Source organism: Orcinus orca, chromosome 3 (genome assembly GCF_937001465.1).
Source record: "Orcinus orca chromosome 3, mOrcOrc1.1, whole genome shotgun sequence".
Taxonomy (NCBI): Eukaryota; Metazoa; Chordata; class Mammalia; order Artiodactyla; family Delphinidae; genus Orcinus; species Orcinus orca.
In genome coordinates, this window is record NC_064561.1 from 57,653,472 (window position 1) to 57,667,446 (window position 13,975).

Sequence of the window (13,975 nt, forward strand, 5' to 3'; positions counted from 1 at the left end):
CGGATTGGCACTAAGAGAGACCAATAACTGAAAGGTACGGTGGGAAGGAGGGTGGGAAGTTCTTTGACCGATATCCACGGTAGCCAATAAATGTTTGAGGGTGCTCCCATTCGTTACAACGTCTTCCCCAGGGCGGAGATCCGCTTTCCATGCAGGAGCGGTTGCTCCACAAGGTGGGGCCCGTGTACTTTGGGGAAGTAAACCCCAAGCAACTAGGAGGTGGGCGCCAGGGTGGCCAAGGAAGCCCACCAATCACAGCGCGGGAAAGAGCTGATTGACGCAGAGGTTGGACCGCACCGAGGAGACCTAGCCCCGGGTACGCCGTGCCCTCTGGGGCGGTTCTGAGGCTGTCTGGGCTCGGGCTTCTGTCCTTTTTTCTCTCTTCACTTCTTGGGTGCGATCCCTGAGGACCCCTCTCCCGCCTTTTCCTCACAGTTTGGTATCACTGGAGCCAGGTGGTACAGTTTCCCGTTGTTTGGTTGTTTTGTTTTTCTTTCTTATACCAACTTTTTTATTTCCATGAGGCCGCCTAAGGGCACTTGCTGGCTGCCACCATTAGTCAGCACTCTTGTGGAACAACTGTTCAACGAAAGCCAGAGGAGAAAGTAACTCCCGTTGTTTACCTAAGATCCTGTAAAAAGGTCGCAGGTGAAAACCGTTGAGTTTGAGGACACCCATTTCTACCCTGCTGTTCTCGGCAAGTGCTGCGGCAGGCTGGCTGGTGGGTGTTCACCGAGAAACGGGAGTTTGTAAATTCTCCGATGGGCTTGGGCCTTCCTGCAGCATCCTGGGCGTCACCACCATTGTCATTCGGATTTCCAGTTGCTGTGGCTGTGAGGGCTTATTTCTTCAGGTCGTTGCAGTCTTTAAAAGGTTGATTGTCAGACTATTGTATGGTGGCTCAGTGGTTAAGAATCTGCCTGTCAATGCTATGGGACACGGGTTCGAGCCTTGGTTCGGGAAGATCCCACATGCCGCGGAGCAACTAAACCCGTGCACCGCAACTACTGAGCCTGCGCTCTAGAGCCTGCACGCCACAACTACTGAGCCCACGTGCCTAAAGCCCGCGCACCGCAACAAAGACCCAACGCAGCCAAAAATAAGTAACTAAGTTTATATTAAAAAAAAAAAGAACTATATGAGACACCTTAGCTTTCCCGAAATACTTTAGGGGATAAGTGGCACTCCAGCCTGGTCCTGTCCAGGACTCTTACTGTTTCGTTGGGCCCTCTGTTGATCACATGAGCATTTTATATGGAAATACAGAGACCGCCTCTGTAGAGTCTCCTTCCAGGCATGTGACCCTGCGGAAGGGGCTCTCGTTGTTTTGCAAATTTGGAAATGAAGCACCTGAGGCCTCTCTGTTGGGGCCGATGGGGCGCAGGCAGCAGCCTGGTGGGGTCGGAAGTGCGGCTCCAGGAGCAAAGTAGGAGCGTCCCTCTGGCCCCCCAAGCCCCTCTCCCGCACTGGCCTTGCTCAATAAGCATTTATTGAGCTCCAGGGGCTGGGGTCAGAGATGACCGAGATGCTGTTCCTGCCGCTGTCACCCATTCAACAAACAGTGCCTCTGCGCCGTGCCGGGAGCTCCCAAAACTGGGGAACGGGCGTTTGGGGCTATGGGGGCACTGGAGGGAACTCGGCTCAGAGGAGAGAAGCTGCTAGAGGTTTTCTGGAGTAAGGAACCTCCAGGATTACGTTAGTCTTGCTAAGGAATTTGGACTTTATTCTGAGGGCGTTGGAGAGCCCCTGAAAGGTTTCTTAAAGGGTGAACTAAGAAATTTGCATTTTACAACAAGACTTTACAAATTGAAACGCTAAGGAGAGCGGATTGGCAACACTTCAAATTCAGATTGGTAATTTAACCCAGGTGGCCTGTGATGAGGGTCAAAGCTATTCTTAATCACATTTGGAGGGAATTTTAAGTGATAACAGCTCTTTTTGTAGGGCTGTTTGGCAGTCTGTTAAAATTGTGTATATCTCCCTTCTTGCTTGATAGCCATGTGTTTTCTTTTTACCAAGAGACATGTACTACCTGTTCATTACAGCACTGTCAGCTTTGTTGTGATATTTAAAAACTGAAAACGTAATTGCTCATCAATTTGCAAACTGATTAACCGGTAATATGCCCATAGTATACAATATTATGCAGCAGTTTAAAAGAGAATGAGGTCGAACTATACTGATATGAGCCTGTCTCCAGTTGTTAATTGGATTGTTAACTGACAAAAATCAAGTTCAACAGAACATACAGTGAATTCCCATTTATGTTAAAAACGAAAAACCAAAACGCCTGATTTCTGTATGTTAAAATAGGTATGTAAGTGCACCGGGGAAGAATTCTAAATTTAAAACAAGCCATTCCCCTTAGGGATTCCCCTAGGGTGGGAGCAACAAGGATAATATATTATTGGAAAGTTTTACAGTGTGACTGTGTTCATGTACTGTGTTGTCTCTGTGTTGCTATAGTTATCCATGCACAATCCTGTATGGTTTTGCTGTCTAATAGTGGGTAGGAAGAAAGGAAGAGGAAATGGATTACCAGAGTGAGAATGTGGACAAGACCCTTCAGGTGGCTGTGACTGTCTTCCACGGGAGAGAACAAGTTGGCATCTTCCTGTGGTCATTTACCTCAGGATCCAGATGCTGGATACTTAGTAAATGTTCAGTGAGTAATTTACCACCATGGAAGTGTCTGGAGTGCTTGTTCTCAAGATGGAGGAGATTTTGCCCCCAGGAGACATATGATCTTTTCACAACTAGGTAGAGGGGCTACTGGCATCTAATGGATGGAGGCCTAGGCCTGGGAAGCCCAGGAGAGCCCCCATGATGAAGTGGGCCAAATTAATAGTGCCAGCGGTGAGAACCCTGATGTAGTCATCTAAGGGAGAGCACCCGGCCTCCTACTAGTCTTTCTACTGGCAAACAAATTCTGCAAACCCTGCAGAACACAACTTCAACCTTTTGTTTCTGCCAATTCTCCCAAAGGTCTGAGAATGGAGGTGGAAATGAAACGGAGCGAGACTCTGTGGGGCCCTTCCTGGTACAAATCCTTTCCATGTCTCATTTCTTATTTGCTGGAAAAAGACTTCGGCCTCCTTGGCCTTTCTTGAGTTCCAAAGGGGAGGTTCAAACAGTTGCTAGTCAGGGAAGGGAGGGAATGCAGAGATAAAGGAGAAGTCAAGAAACAATAGTGCAGCCTTGGGGCAGGGTCTTAGTTCTTCCTGAAGGAAGATACATAACAATATCTTTGAGTTCTTCTGCAGGAACTAAGGCCCCTCCGCCCAGGTGGAAGATGATAACTTCAGGCTGAGCACAAGATTCCTGGAACTGGGACTTCCCTGGTGGTCCAGTGGTAAAGAATCCACCTTTCAGTGCAGAGGACACAGTTGGATCCCTGGTCAGGGAACTGAGATCCCACATGCTGCAGGGCAACTAAGCCACAACTATTGAGCTTGTACGCCTCAGTGAGAGAGCCCGCATGATGCAAACTACAGAGCCCATGTGCCCTGGAGCCCGCGCACCACAACTAGAGAGAGAAGAAACCCGCATGCCACAACTAGAGAAACCTGCACGCCAAGAGCCCAGGCACCTTAACGATGCATGCCTCAACTAAGTAAGAACAAACTCTCCCGTTACCTCACCACCAAGCCAATCAGAAAAAAGTCACACATTCTACAGCCCTCAACCCAAATTTTGCCTGTAAAAATTTGTCCCTGAAAGCCGTCAGGAGTTCGGTGGTTTTTGAGCCTGAGTCACCCATTTTCCTTGCATGGCCCTGCAATAAACCTTTCTCTGCTCCAAACTCTGACATTTCAGTTTGTTTAGCCTCACTGTGCATCTGGCACACGGACTTGTGTTTAGTAACAGAAAAAAGCATGGGCAAGACCCCAGAAAATACACTTTTGTGGAGAGGATGGATGGGTGGTGTATTGGGTAAGGAATGCTCCTAAGAATATCACCTGAATCAGTATTTCCCAAACAAAGCTAATCATTCAGGAAGGGTGATTAAAAATATGTGCCTGGGCTTCCCTGGTGGCGCAGTGGTTGAGAGTCCGCCTGCCGATGCAGGGGACACGGGTTCGTGCCCGGTCCAGGAAGATCCCACATGCCGTGGAGCGGCTGGGCCCGTGAGCCATGGCCGCTGAGCCTGCACGTCCGGAGACTGTGCTCCACAACGGGAGAGGCCACAACAGTGAGAGGCCCGCGTACTGCAAAAATATATATATATATGTGTGCCTGCATGTACCTTTAACTGTTAAACTTCTACCTATGAACAAAGACCCAGTGTAATATTATTCACTGAAGCACTGCTTGCAGTAGAGACAGGAAACAACCCAAATGTCGAGCTATATGGGACTGGGTAGATACAATACAACAATACAGTGCACTCTTGAAACCGTGCAACTCAGACTGGGACTTGAACCCACGGTCTTTTAACTGAGACCACACACCTGTTCTCAGGACTTAATGAAACTCAGGTTCTCCATGTCTCGTCACAGAAAGAATTCAGTGAGAGACAAAGTGATAGGTAAGAAGTGGATTTATTTAGAGAGAAACACACTCCACAGAGTGTGGGCCATCTCAGAAGGTGAGAAAGGCACCAGGGTATGGGGTTGTCAGTTTTTATAGGGTTGGGTAATTTCATAGGCTAATGAGTGGGAGGAGTATTCCAGCTATTTTGAGGAAGGGGTGGGGATTTCCAGAAGTTGGGCCACCACCCACTTCTCGACCTTTAGGGTCAGCCTTGGGACTGTCATGGCGCCTGTGGGTGTGTCATTTAGCTTGCTGATGTATTACAATGAGTGTATACTGAGGCTCAAGATCTAGTGGAAAGTCGGCTCATCCTCCATCTTGGACCTATTTGGTTCTAATCAGTTTATGTCATGTCCTTGGGCTATGTCATTCTTCTAAAAGTTGTGCCCTGCCCCCTTCCCTCCTGTTTCACTCTTACAGTGGACTGTCATGCAAACATAGAGAAAATGAGGCAGATCTATGTGTATGGTTATAAAGATCTCCAAGAGATATCAATAAATGAAGATAGGAAAAAAAGAAAACAGGGTAGGGGGCCATTATTAATGGGGCAATTATTTCTATTGATACTCTGTATTGCTACAGTTTCCATGCACAATCCTGTATGGTTTTGCTGTACATGCACAGGTAATACCTGGAAGGAGTCATAAGAAACTGTCAATGATTGCTAACAGGGAGAGGAATTGGACCTGATTTGGAAGAAGGCTTAGTTTTCATTCATTGAAAGTACCCTTTGGTACTTTATAATTTTTTTAAACATGTGCATGTATTTTTCAAAAATTCAATGTTAAGTGTAGATTTTAATAGTGATATGAGGAACTACACATATGAAAACTTTAATCTTTAAAACAAACAGCTGGAATACTACATTACCCCTTTAGGTATATGAGGGCTTTTGGAAATGAAGCATTAATGTTTTAATCTGCCTCCCTCCCAGACTGCTAACCTCTTTTCCTTTTTCTCCTTACCTTACAAAAATCATACAAAGATCCAAAGAGACCCTTTACTGGCTTAGAAATGCATGCCTAATTGGATCCCTCTCTCCTCTGGCATTGACTGTCTGCAAACACATCGCCTCCTCAACCTCTGACCAGTGCCTCAGCCAGGCACCCTACTAATGTTCTCTACAAAGATCATTTAATTTAATAGTCACAACAACCCTATTTCCCATTTCTCAGAAACAAGCTCAGAGGGAGTAAGCAACTTGCCCAAGGTCACACAGCAAGAGCTAGAAAGTAGGACTCTCTGACTTCAAGTCCATGTTCTTTTACCCACTTGTCAGTACTGCCCAGGGCAGGATAATACAGCCCCAAGTAGGGAAAAGGGACAGGACCTCCTCAGAAACCCCTGAGAGGCTGGGATTTTCTTTCATTCTCTCAGGCACAGCACCAGGTATTGCTGCATAGACAGCTTTCCAGGTGGTTTGAGAATTTAATCCATGGCAAATCCTGGTAATCTGCAGCCAAAGCTCTTTGCAAAAAGAGCACACTCCAGTACGATCTATAGACCTAGGTGTCCTCACTTCCTGTGGCTTAGAAGAGGGACAAAAACTTGAAGTCTAAATAACGTAGCATGTATCAAGCACCTACTATATGATAGGCATGGTGCTCTAGGCACCATGTTTGAGTCCCTCCTCACAAAAACTCTTCATAAACATCATAAAATATTAACTCTATTTTACAGCAGTAGAAACTATGGCTCAGAAAGGTTAAATGACTGGCCCAAGGTCACATAGCTTGGAAGTGGCAGAGCTGGTATTCAAATTCAGGATAATAGCACTCTAAATCCAAAGCCCAATAAGGAAAAAGGGAACAATAATAAAATACATACAATGGCTCATTTAATCCTCAAACTGCTCACTTTAACACAGGGGGAAACCAACGCAAAAAGAAGTTGAATAACTGTTCACTCGTCAAATTGAGAAAATGATAATTTGCTAAAATCAAATGTTGACAAGAGTGTGGAAAATTAGTTATTCTCATATACTACTAGTAGAAAATATAAATTAGCATAACCATTCCAAGCGCTATTTGAATGTATCCATTAAAATTAAAATCCATACACTCTATGACCCAGAGATTACACTTTTTTATATCTCTTCTGAAGAAACTCTCCCACATGTATACAGGGAGCAAAGATGTTCATTATAGCGTTGTTTGTAATATTGAAAAATAATCGAAACATCTCTCAACAAGGGAATATTTAAATTTACAATAATAAATCCATACTAGAGAATTTTATGCAGTAATTTTAAAGACTGACCTGGTTTATAATATGTGTATATATGTGTGTTTATATACATAGATATTGATATTTTAAGTATATATTGCAATATTATATAGCATAAATCTCCAGAGCATATTCATTAAAAAGAGCATCTTACGAATCATGTACAGTATGTCATATATGCTTAAAAAATCCCAACTATTATTTGCATGTGTTTGTCAGTGTTGGTAAATGCATAGGTAAATATCTGGAAAGATGTAGAGCAATCTGATAATAGTTACTACCTCTATGGAAGACAGTGACCTAAGAGCTTGAAGGAGACTTTTACTTTATCTGTATTATTTTTAATTTTTTTTACATTAAGAAACGTCTCATAAATTGTGTAATTTAAAAAATAACTTGTCAAAACCCTAAGAATAGCTTCTGAGTGCTTTTGTGTACCAGGCAGTGAACTATTTTGTGAGCATTGTCTTATTTTTCACAACTGCACTATGAAGATAGGTCTAATTATTATCTTTATCTTACAGGGAAATAAACTGAGGTTTGAAGAGGTTAATTGTCCAAAACAGCCAGGAATTGAACACAGGTTTGTCTGGATTATCTCACTGAACACAGCTTTAAATCCTGGAAGCCTAGAGTAGTTTGGCAGAAAATAAAGGAACAAAAGGAACAAAAGTAACAAATGTCCTCTGACCTTTGGCTGTAGTGCTGGGAGTCCACTAAGGCATGCTGGGGACTGTGGTGACCCAAAGAGTTCGTGCCTTGTCTAAACAGTCCCTAGCATTCATTAGTGTTGTTTTCTGACAATGCTGTTTCTCCTCCTTCCAGATGCCTGGCAAGATTCTACTTTACGGTAGCCTTTAAAGACAGGCATGAATGGGAATTCCCTGGTGGTCCAGTGGTTAGTGTAAGGCCAACTGGCCCGAGGCAGGGGAACACAATCAGATTCACAGGTTGCATCAGACCAAAACTCTCCGGACCACCCAGTTCCAGAAACTGACCTGGAGACTTTGAACCCAGCCCAGCCTTCCCAGATTCACCACACCCCTTTCCCTTCTTCCCCTATAAAATCTTGCCCAACCCTCGCCCGCGTGCGACTTCTCTGGCCCCTTTCTCTCGGACCCGTGAACCTCGCCCGGGAGCGCTCCCTAATAAAGCTCACTTGAAGCTTTCCTCTGTTTCGCGGTGCTGTTTGTTAAGATCCAACCTTACAGTTAGGACTCCACACTTTCATTGCTGAGGGTGTGGGTTCAATGCCTGGTCAGGGAACCAAGATCCCACAAGCTGAGCAGCTAAGATAATAATTTAAAAAAAAAATAGGCATGACCATGTGCTCTGCTTTGACCAAAGCAATGTGAGCAGAAGTGACAGAGATCTCTTCCAGGCAGTCTTTGGAGCTGGTGATTATTTTGCCAAGGTCTTCCCTCCCCACCCCACCCCAATATTCAATGTTGCCCCATATGGATAGTCTCTCTCGATGTGGATCCCTGGGGAAAAACAATTTGCACAGAGCCATTCCTCCAAGGTGCCCAACCTGCAGTGGGCATAGGGCATGAGCAAGAAATAAATCTGTTGTTTCAAGCCATTGAGGTTTGGGGATTCTTTGTTACCACAGCATTACCTGACCTATCCTGCCAATTATAGATAGGTTTCCAGATCTTCCAGTTTTCCAGGAGCTACTCAAAATCTGGGTCATCACGTGACATCACTCAGCATTCTTTTTTTCTTAACATTGTATTAATGGTATAAAAATGTTTTGCTCTCACTTTAAAAAATAATGAAATATTCTTTCTAAGAGTACTATAACTGAATTCATTCTTTTTTAAACATTATTTGGAATCTTAATTTGTTAAATGCTTTTCTTAGTTCTTGTAATAAAGAAGCAACTAATTTCACATGCCATTCTACAAGTAGATCTGTTTTTAATTGTGATAAAATTTACCAATCTAACCATTTCTAAGTGTACAATTCAATGGCACGTAGTATACTCACAATATTGTGCAACCACACTCAATGTTCTTAAATGTTAACTACTCTAAAAATATTTTGAATACTTTAGGAACTGAATAAAATATGTCTACAGGCCAGATTGAGCCACTTTGCAACTCTGCCAGATGCTATGCTCCCTCTCCCAAGCCTGCAGCCCAAGCTCCCTTGGCTTTATAGCCCGTCTCTTCTCATGCCTGGGCTTCTCTGCAGGCCCTTTCAGATCAGAACCTTTGATCTTAGGTTAAGCGTTCCTTAGTGGATAAAGCAGTGAAGCAGCTAGTGCATACCTGTATTATAACACAGAAAATAAACACTTAGTCTCCTGGAGGGAGTAGGCAGCAGCTATAAAGGCCTCTCTTTCCAAAACTTAACTGGAAAGCATCCACCAAAGGGTCACTCCAGTAGGTGGAGTCTAGAGGTAGGGTATCCCTGGAAGAAGGCTCCAATCACTGTGTGAGAACCCACCACTACACATGACCGTAGTCTTTCCCAGGCCCACTGGCTTAGTGATGAAACTTACCCAAGTTGACAAGGCTAGTAATGAGACTGCTGCTGGGCAGTCTGGAACTCAGAATTCCTGAACTCTGCTTTTTAAAAATATTTTTCCCTGTGTTTCTTTTAATACACATTCACTCTTGAAAATATGACAAAGTTTTTAAAAGGAAATAAAAATGATCTGTAATATCGGAAAGGGTAAGAATAATACACAGAGATCTGGAGATGGGAAAAATGTAGTTAATAAAACTTTGAGAGGCAATCTGGCTATATCAAAATTAAAAATGAATAGCAATTTCACATCTAGGAATTCTATACAAAATTTTAAGCAAAGATGTATGGATATGGATAGTCATTACATCACTGTTATTAGCAATAAAAGATTGGAAGCAACCTATATGTCCAGTGGTAAGGGACCGTATCTGGAATGTGTCAGCGGGAAGTCTTAGTACTAGTAGCTAAAAATAAAGGTGGGCTTACATTTTTGACATAACAAGTGCGGAGGCCCAAGCTGCAGCTGGCATCGATTCAGTGACCACACAGTCAGAACTAGATTCTCTTGACATTTTCCTCACGGTTGCAAGATGGTGCACTTGTGCTCTAGATATCTTATCAGCATTCTAGGCAGGAAAGGAAAAGGAGTGGTATCTGTTTCCTTTGTGAGGAAAGCAAGAGCTTTTCCAGAAGCCTCCCAGCAGTCTGCTTTTGACTCACTGGCCTAAGTCATATCATGTGGGTGCACTTGGCTGCAAGAGAGGATGGGAAAGCAAGTATTTAGGGATTCCAGCCTCTACAGTAGCTAGAGTAAAACGACTGGGAATGAGTGCTGGATTAACCAACCAAAAGTTTCTGCCATAGGGACTGGCTAAATAAATTATGGTACAACTGAATAGTAGAACACCATGTAGTGCTAAAAAGAATGAAGGGAATTGACATGTACTAGTAAAGAACAATCTCTAAGATATTTTGTAAAGTGAGAAAAGCAAGGGGCAAAACTGTATATAGTATGCCTTTTGTTTAAAAGAGGGGATTAGGGTAGGACAGAGACTGACTTTTCCCTCCGTATCTTTTTGTATTATTCGAAATTTTAAAAATAATATGTACATTGGGATTTTGCCTGTAATCCTGCACCCATCCTAGATAACTTCTAGTAACACTGGCTGTAGTTCATTTCAGATTTATTTTCATGTAAATAAATGGAATTTATGTATATATTCATATATAGGAACTATAATCCTGTACATTTTCCTCTCCTCTTTGACAGGTCTTCATTTGCTATCTCTAGTGAGTTTTCATAATGCTGCTTATCATTAAATTGCACTTTCTCTGCTTAACCCTCTCCTCCCCAATTCTCTGAGCTATTCACTCTTCCTCTGTCTTTCCTTTACTCCCTCCTCTGCCTCCTACAGTGATCTAGCTTTCCCCAGTCTCAGTAAACAGTTGTCCCCAGTGCTACCTTCACTGGTCTCCCTCCCTCCCTCTCTGCCTCCCTCCCTCCCTCCCTCCTTTAGGAAACACCTGGCAGGTAGGGAGGGGGTGGAGGGTTAACAGGTGAGCATTTTGCCAGTAGGGGAAGACCCAGTGCCAGGGAGGCCAGCAGAGATTTTAGCAATTAGAAGAATTCTAATATTTTTTGATGCCTACCCTGTGCCAAGCAATGTGCTAGACAATATGCATACATTACCATATATATTCCTCCAAACAATACTACAGTGTAGGTTTCCTTGAGGGAACCATATGCCCTGGAACAGTCATGGTATATGCCTGTTGTCCTGACAACATTATTAATGGTATCGCCTTTCACCAACTAGAGGTTTGGATAAAAACGTATATAGTTATCTTAACTACTCCCTTTTATTTAAACACTTTATTTTTACTTTTTTGGCCGTGCCGCACGGCACGCGGGATCTTAGTTCTCTGACCAGGGATGGAACCCGTGTTCCCCGCACTGGAAGCGCGGAGTCCTAACCACTGGATGGCCAGGGAAGTCCCAAACTGCTCCCTTTTGTAAGTGAGGATACTGAGCCTTAGAGAGGTAAAGTAATCTGTCCAAGGATAGACAGCTAGTAAATGATAGGGCTAAGATTCAAACTGTGGTATACATGGCTTTGCTATGGACTGAAATGTGTTCCCCCAAAATTCATAGTTGATGCCCTAAGCCCCCCCCACACACACACAATGTGAGTGTATTTGGAGACAGGGCCTGTGAGGAGGTGATAAAGGTTAAAAGAGGGGGGGCCCTAATTCAGTAGAGCTGGTGCACTTGTAAGAGGAGAAGGAGACACAAGAGCTAGCTCGTTTGACCCTGTGAGGACATAGCAAGAAGGCAGCTGTCTGCAAGCCAAGAAGGGAGCTCTCACCAGAAACCAAATGGGCTGGCATCTTGATCTTGGACTTCCCAGCTTCTAGAACTGTGAGAAATAACTTTTTGTTGCTTAAGCCATCCAGTCTGTGATACAGTATTTTCTTACAGCAGCCTGAGCAGATTAGGACAGGCTCTAATATCCATGCCCCTTCTACTCCCCATGCTGGTGGGCCTAGTCATCTAGGATCAGTGTGAGTCAGCGACTGGTCCTGGTTTAGACTTACCCCTTCTGTTTTCCTTGAAAATTAAGGTTTTTTTTTTTTTTTGGCCGTGTGGCATGTGGGATCTTAGTTCCCGGACCAGGGATCAAATCCGTGCCCCCTGCAGTGGAAGGGCAGAGTCTTTTTTTTTTTTAATTTTTAAAAAATTTATTTATTTTATTTATTTATTTTTGGCTGCGTTGGGTCTTTGTTGTTGTGCGCGGGCTTTCTCTAGTTGCCGTGAGCTGGGGCTACTCTTCATTGCGGTGCATGGGCTTCTCATTGTCGTGTTTTCTCTTGTTGAAGAGCAAGGGCTCTAGGTATATGGGCTTCAGTAGTTGTGGCACGCAGGCTCAGTAGTCGTGGCTTGCGGGCTCTAGAGAGCAGGCTCAGTAGTTGTGGCGCACGGGCTTAGTTGCTCCGCGGCATGTGGGATCTTCCCAGACCAGGGATCAAACCCGTGTCCCCTGCATTGGCAGGCGGATTCTTAACCACGGAAGGGCAGAGTCTTCACCACTGGACCACCAGGGATATCCTGTTTTCCTTGAACTTAGACTAAGGGTGGAACCATTATCCTCTTTCCTAAACTGAAGTAGGCAAGTTGTCACTCCCTGAATCAGTCTGGGTTCAATCAGGAGAGGGAAACCACACCATAATTAGAAATAGAAGAGTTTAAAGATTATAATGGAGCTAGAGTAATGAAGGATTGGCTAGTAAGAGGTAAACAGAACACTAAAGAATATAGGAGTAGCAGATTCGGGGAGAAGCCACTGCCCACAAGGCTAAAATAGTAAAGAAGAATCCTGCACCCCACACACCCAGGCTGAGATCCAACCCTTGTGAATGGCAGAGGAGTGGCTATGGTATCATGCTGGTGGAACTTGCTAGAAATTCACCCTCTGAGCTGGAAAACTGCCCTCTAGAATGCTGGAGAAAGCTGTTCACAGAGAATCATCTCACTGTAGTTACTCTATGAAAGTGCATAAGCAGGGCAGGTACTGGGAGAAGCTGCTGGCTGCTAGGTGCTGCTGGTCCCTGTACACAGCAGGAGCCTGGTGCTGGGGAAGCCATCCTCAGAAGCTAGGCAGAGGCCAATCACACATCCTGCAAGAGCCTGGAAAGCGAGCACACTGGAATCAGAAAGGAAAAGCTTTTCTCCTCTAGTGTCTCTCCAGAGCCTTTACTGGCAAAGCTTAACATCCTGCCATCAGGCAATGAAAAAACAATGTTTAATGGGTCCAGATTTTCACAAGCAGGCAAAAAGGATGAATTGGACAAAAAGACACATGTACCCCAATGTTCATTTCAGCACTATTTACAATAGCCAGGTCATGGAAGCAACCTAAATGCCCATCGACAGACAAATGGATAAAGAAGATGTGGTACACATATACAATGGAATATTACCCAGCCATAAAAAGGAACGAGATTGGGTCATTTGTAGAGATGTGGATGGATCTAGAGACTGTCATACAGAGTGAAGTAAGTCAGAAAGAGAAACACAAATATCGTATATTAACGCATATATGTGGAACCTAGAAAAATGGCACAGATGAACAGGTTTGCAGGGCAGAAATAGAGACACAGATATAGAGAACAAACGTATGGACACCAAGGGGGGAAAGTGGCTGGGGGCGGTGGTGGTGGTGGTGGGATGAATTGGGAGATTTTGATTGACGTATACACACTAATATGTATAAAATAGATAACTAATAAGAACCTGCTATATAAAAAATAAAAATTCAAAAAAAAATAAAATTACATGAATGAGCGCTTTAAAAAACAAAAAAGGATGAATTGGAGCTAAGAGACAATAAATCAACAACCAGCACACTTTCTCAAAAAGGTTTCAGGTATGTGTTAAGACTATAATTTGGGACTTCCCTGGCCGTCCAGTGGTTAAGAATCTGTGCTTCCACTGCAGGGGGCACGGGTTTGATCCCTGGAACTAATATCCTGCATGCCTGCTTGGCCAAAAAAAAAAAAAAAAAGACTATAGTTTTCCTCAACGTGGTTCCCCAAACCAGAAGGAGGACGCAGACTAAAAATACACCTGGAAATTAAGGGACAGTGTATCTAATGAAAGGACTAGAAGTCTGAGTTTTTAATAAGCTCTCCAAGCAGTTCTAGTGATGAGCGATCTTTGAAGCTATTAACTTGGAGGGAGCCC

The 13,975-nt window shown here is 43.9% G+C and overlaps 1 long non-coding RNA gene across 3 annotated transcripts; it reads left to right on the forward strand.

Annotated features, from left to right (window-relative positions):
- The first annotated feature begins 94 nt into the window (after window positions 1-94).
- Window positions 95-8,651, forward strand: LOC125963939 (uncharacterized). Of its 3 annotated transcripts, none has more exons than XR_007476404.1 (3): window positions 95-1,103; window positions 3,264-3,613; window positions 7,284-8,651. It is a non-coding gene; the product is annotated as an uncharacterized LOC125963939 (long non-coding RNA). The 3 variants fall into 3 exon arrangements; XR_007476403.1 differs by having other exon boundaries at window positions 104-316; XR_007476402.1 differs by lacking the exon at window positions 95-1,103 and having other exon boundaries at window positions 1,115-3,613.
- The last annotated feature ends 5,324 nt before the right edge of the window (window positions 8,652-13,975 follow it).